We start from the raw sequence: 5,787 nt of genomic DNA, 5'->3' as shown, positions 1-5,787 counted from the left end.
TCGGAAGTGCTTGGAAGTCCCAGAGAAGACAGAGGTTTTCAAGAACATCGACCACCGTTCGGTAGATATCAATCACGACCTTACCTACCGCGAAGTGCCGATTCGCATCCTGGAAGAGGCATACAGAACCACTCGCACCCGAAGCATCAAGTTTCTGAAGATACAGTGGAGCAATCATACCGAAGATGAAGCCACTTGGGAGCGGGAAGAAGATATGAAGAAAGAGTACCCGCATCTCTTTAATCAATAGACTCGTTTTTCTTTTAGATCTCGGGACGAGATCTTTTGTAAGGGGGAAGGGTTTGTAACACCTCAAATTTCAAATAAAGGAAGAAGAACCAATCCAATTATCCAAATTTGAGAACCAACAAAAACTTTTCAAAATTCATATAGTGCCCTGCATAGGACTTGTGCATTTTGAGTGCTATGCCATGATGAGTGTTATTTTGTGTATGTGATAAACTCCACAACCCTAGAGTGATCCCATGATGATCACCAAACAAATAAATGAAAAAGAGAAAGAAATCAAATAAGAATAAAACCCTAAAAACCCTAACATATGACATATGATATTTTTATAAACTTTGACCCTAGACCCAATTAGTCTTCACCACTAGTGGTAATAGGTTATTAAATAGTTATTACAACTTTGAGAATCAAAGAAACCTCAATTAAATCAAACCTAAGAATTAAAACTTGCTCACATAAGATATTGGTCATTTTTGACAATTACAATCTGGTCATCACTTTGAGCCTCTCTATTTCAAAATTTCTAAACCAAACACCTCCAACTCTTTGCATGCCATCCAAGTATACAACACAATGAACAACTTTTGTAAAGTGGACCATACCAAATTCATCTTGGATCAAGAGCTAGGATCAAGCAAAGTAGAGACTTTTTAACAAAAACAAGATCATCACATTTTTTAAATTGATCAAACCAGACCACTCCTTGATCAATTCTTGGCTCAATTCAGTGCCTTGGACCTTCCTCTACCTAGCCCATGCAAAAACACACCATGGACACGACCAGAACATGGCCGGCCATGGCCATGCCGGCCACGTCGCCCCTCGACGCTCACCCCTCTCTCCCCGCCTCTCCAGCCCTAAGCAACCTTGTCAAACGCGCCGCCCACGATCCCAGAAGATCGCCCGTACCCGCCGTTGAACGAGAGGACGACGCCACGACCCGCCATCGCCGCGCCCAGCACGCTCCAGGTACGCCGCCAACGGCATGGGGACGTCACCGCGTGCACGGACACGTCCACGCGGCGCTCGCCAAATCTCACCGTACTCGACCAAATCCGCGCGCCGTAGTACCTCTCTCGCCACGCGGAGCTTGCCGGACATGCTCGCGTCACCCCTAGCGCCTACCGCCGCCGGAGAGGAAGCTTCCTTCCGCCACGGCCGCGACAAGTACACGCACGGCCCCGACCATCGTACGCCTCGCATTAACTCGCCATGGACGCCGCGGATTCGCCGTACCCTTGCGATCGTCGCCGCGTCACCGCCTAGCCCTCTAGCTCGCCGGAGACGTCGCGCCCACGACGACTTGCTCACCGCCCCGCAGCACCCCCTCCCTCCTATAAATAAAGCACTCCCCGGACCAAACCAAGCACACCACCATGACCACCTCTCACCACCGCTTCGCTCGCACCGCTAGCCCCTCAATCGTCGCCGGAGCAAGCTCAATCGAGCGATCGGAGCCGCGGAAGCCCCGGTGAAATCGCCGTCGATCCAGGCCGCCTCGAGCTTCGCCACTGCTACAGGCTGCCTCGCCGTCGTCTACACCTTCGTCGAGCCCACTGCCAACCCTAGCTGGAGCCACGGTGAGCTCGCCGACCCCCTACTGCAGCCGCCGCACGTCGGGTTCTCGTTGGAGACGACGATGAACGCGAGCCGTTGATCCGTGTTCTAATCCAACGCACCACCTCGCCCCATACCGTTTCGGCTATTATGAGTCGCTGACGGGTGGAGCCCACCGGCCAGCGGCCCGCGCGTGCACGGATGCGTGGTGGGCTGGCCTTGGGCCGTTTTTAAACGTTTCGGCCCACTTAGCTTTCCCGCGTAGCCCAAGCAATTCAAATTCGATTTATCCAAATCCATTTTATTGCAATACTGGTTCCAACTTTGAAATTCAATAGTTTGAAATTGGCTAAACCAAATTTGATGAACTTTATGTTGTTGGAAAGCTAAGAAAAAGATCTAACTAATGCCACTGGTCCCTTGGTCAGATTCTTGGTAGAATAAATGTGATAAAAATAACAAGACAGGGACTTTTACTTATTAAAATAATTATTAAAAATCAACCAAAATAGATATTAAGTTAATTTCAACTCTAGTAGCTCACATATGACTTACACTAATTGTTTCTGCAAGAAAATGGTGTGGTCACTTTGCATGATCATACCCTAGTTTAACTAATGGACAATCCGACTAGTTTAGTAAGTGATATTGTCCAAAACTATTATGTAAATCTTATGAAGTATTTTTACTTCATTTAAATCTTTGTCTCAAATGAATTCATGTGATGTTTGGACCCTGGTCCCAACTCTCTTATATGAATTACTTGAGATTTAAATCAAATGTAGTGTTATTTAAGTAGTATGAGGTGGTCTACCTCATTTAAATCATTTTCTTCAATAATGATGATGAATGGTTGACTTGGGTCAACATAGCATTCATGTATTGCTATTGAGAAACTAAATCTTAAGAAGATTTCAATGAGAGGAATTTATTCCCCAAACACTATATGAACATTACTTATCACATATGAATAAGAGGAAAGCATTTTCCTCAAGTCACCCACCAATACACTTACTTATTTTATGTGTGTGCTTAGTATAGTTTGTGTGAAGTAATAATGTGTGTAGAATAGCCTTTGAGCTTGTTTGGTGATTATACTTCGTATTCAAATTTAGACGCTAGCACCGGAGATTATCAAGAGGAAGGAGAATTCTACCCTGAAGAAGAAGGAGAAAACCTAGAGAACTACCAAGGCAAGATAATACTCTTGCAAAGTGCAAAGCTCCCTTGAGCAAGGCACCATGATACTTACTTTTCTTTATACAAGCCTATCTTATGTGTACACCATACAAGTTCTACTTGTTGTGTTTTCCAAAGAGGAATTAAAATTGAGATAGAGAACAAGATTACTAGATGAGTAGAGATAGTAAAGCAAAGTAGCACCCCTCATGATTAGTGCTAGTGCTAAAGTACTAAAATTTGACTACATTAGATGGGAGCATGTGAATGGTTGAATTTTGAAACCTTGGGATGATGAAGCATTCCATTGAAGAGTTTGGAGTTGGATGTGAACAAGAGAAGATGGTGATTTTTGATAAAAACCTCGATATTGGTTTGAATGCGATACCTTTCCAATTTTTGAGTACCCCCACAATACCTGATTATGGGTAGGGCTTAACCGGAAGTTTATAGATTTTAGTATGAGTTCCCTCCGAACACACATCATAGGGGTTAAGCCGAGGCTGCCTCCGTGGTTGAGAAAGGATGTGAAGTGAGGTGAAACTGTACGGCCAAGCCCCGTGCGGTTCCCGGGTTAACAGCTTGGTTTTCACCGGGAGGCCAAGCTCATGGGGAGAGGTGCTCATACTAGGATGTGTAAGTGAAAGGTTATGGTTGATGATCCGCGCATCGTGTTACGGTGACTCGGAGTTATTCCGACGGATGAAATCAAATGTTGTGGCACAAGTGTGCAACCTCTGCAGAGTGTAAATCTATTCGAATAGCCGTGTCCACGGTTACGGACGGTTGGAAGGGCCATACAGTTTCCGGTGCCAGATTTTTGAAAGCTTTAGTAAATATGAAGGGTGACTTGGTGACTCTTGGGGTATTGAACCAATGAGGTGGGAATGACACTAATGTTCCCACTTAAGTTAGTTAGTACATGATCCAAACTGGTGAACTAAAATATGGCTTATGCAAGTTAAATTAGAGCTTAGTTTCTTTCATGGGCATTTTACAATAGTATTAGTTTGCAAGTACTTGAAGTACTTACGGCTTTGTCCCTGGCTATTCAAATGGCCAGAGTACGAGGAGGAACAGAACTATCACGAGGATGACCAGCAGGACGCCTACGACAACTAGGGGTTTTCTGACGTCAAATGTTGGCCTGTGGACTAGAGAGTCCCGTTACTATTACGCTTCCGCTATGTATGAACTTATGTATGTTGCTGATTGGGAGATCAACTATTTGTGTAATATGAATCATGTGATTCAAGTTTGTAAGACATTATGGCTTGTAATAAATAATGACTGTGATATTCGACTATTATGCCTCGCAACAACATTATCCTGGGATTGCGATGAATGACATAATAGGCATCTGGACCTAAAAATCCGGGTGTTGACAAGATCTTCCCGGGGTTGATAGATCCGGTGATCAAGCACACTACATGTGCTACTTGGGGTTGGAGAGACGGCCATTACAATTCATGGTTACTTATCTCATCTGCAAAAACGTAACGGCGCGTCGTTAGGACAAACAGGTTCCCCCAAGATTAAACAAAAACTTGCAGGCAAGCAATAGAAAAGCGACAGTAGAAGAGTTTAGATCATGCACGGCGCCGGTGAAGCAGATTTGGTTCATGCACAGCGGTGTCGGTGAGCAAGATCCGATGCGGTGGACGACGGATCCGGCAAAGCGGCTCCGGTGGGGTGGACGATACCGCAGCTGAAGCGACTGCGGTAGACTGCTGTATGAGCATATGGTTTCGAGGTTCGGCGGGGATGATCCGGTCCGGTTGATGATGGCGTCGATGAAGCGGCTCCGGCATGCAGCCGGATGACGAGGATCGTGAGGCCTCGGGTAGGCCAGGGAAGTCCGGCGGGGATGTTCCGGTGCGGTGGTCGTGGATGTGGGAGAGAGGGACTTGGGAAGTTCCGGTGGGTGGACTGAGGGAAATGAAATTTTTTTGGGAGGGTTTCCGGGCTAGGGAGGTGGTGATCGAAGAAATGACGGGCATACCCCCCCCACCAACCGACTTTGCTGTCATCTCCACAGGGGTAGAATGGGAATTTGGAAGCGTGTGAAATTTTTGTATTTTGTGGGTGGGAAGTTTTGCCGCTATGAGATTATGAATTTGGCTAAGGTCCAACTATAATGATAAAAATTGTGAGACCGTACTAGTACCTCTGTTCAAGGCCCAGTGCAAAATCAAATCATCATCACCTTGAATATCGGTCACTAACATGATCATGATCTATCTCTGAAATTAGTGTATCCGCTAGATCTTGCAAAGTATAATGATAAAAAGAATTGTGAGACCGTACTAGTACTTCTCTTCCAGGCCGAGTGCAACATCAAATCATCATCACGTTGAAAATTTGTTACCATGATCATGATCTACCTCTCGAAAATGGGCGCATCCGCTAAAACTTGCAAAGTATAATGATACAAAATTGTGAGACCGTACTAGTACTTATGTTCAAGGTCGAGTGCAACATCAAATCATCATTACATTGAAAATTGTGTTACCATGATCATGATATTTCTCTGAATTTGGCGCATCCGCTAAATCTCACAAAGGATAATGATAAAAAAATTGTGAGATTGTACTAGTTCTTATGTTCAAGGCCAAGTGCAATATCAAATCATCATCACGTTGAAATTTGTTACAATGATCATGACATATCTCTAAAATTTGTGCATCCGCTAAATCTTTCACGTGGCGCATCTCGGTGCGGAGCAACAGGTCGGTGCTATCAAGGTTGAGGCGTCGTTAGCGTCATCGGGCTCTGCTCTCTTGATAGATGTTCTACATGGCG

The sequence above is a fragment of the Lolium rigidum genome, chromosome 4 (assembly GCF_022539505.1).
Source record: "Lolium rigidum isolate FL_2022 chromosome 4, APGP_CSIRO_Lrig_0.1, whole genome shotgun sequence".
Taxonomy (NCBI): domain Eukaryota; kingdom Viridiplantae; phylum Streptophyta; class Magnoliopsida; order Poales; family Poaceae; genus Lolium; species Lolium rigidum.
The sequence above is the reverse complement of the archived record's forward strand: the minus strand, read 5'-3'. Positions refer to the sequence as shown.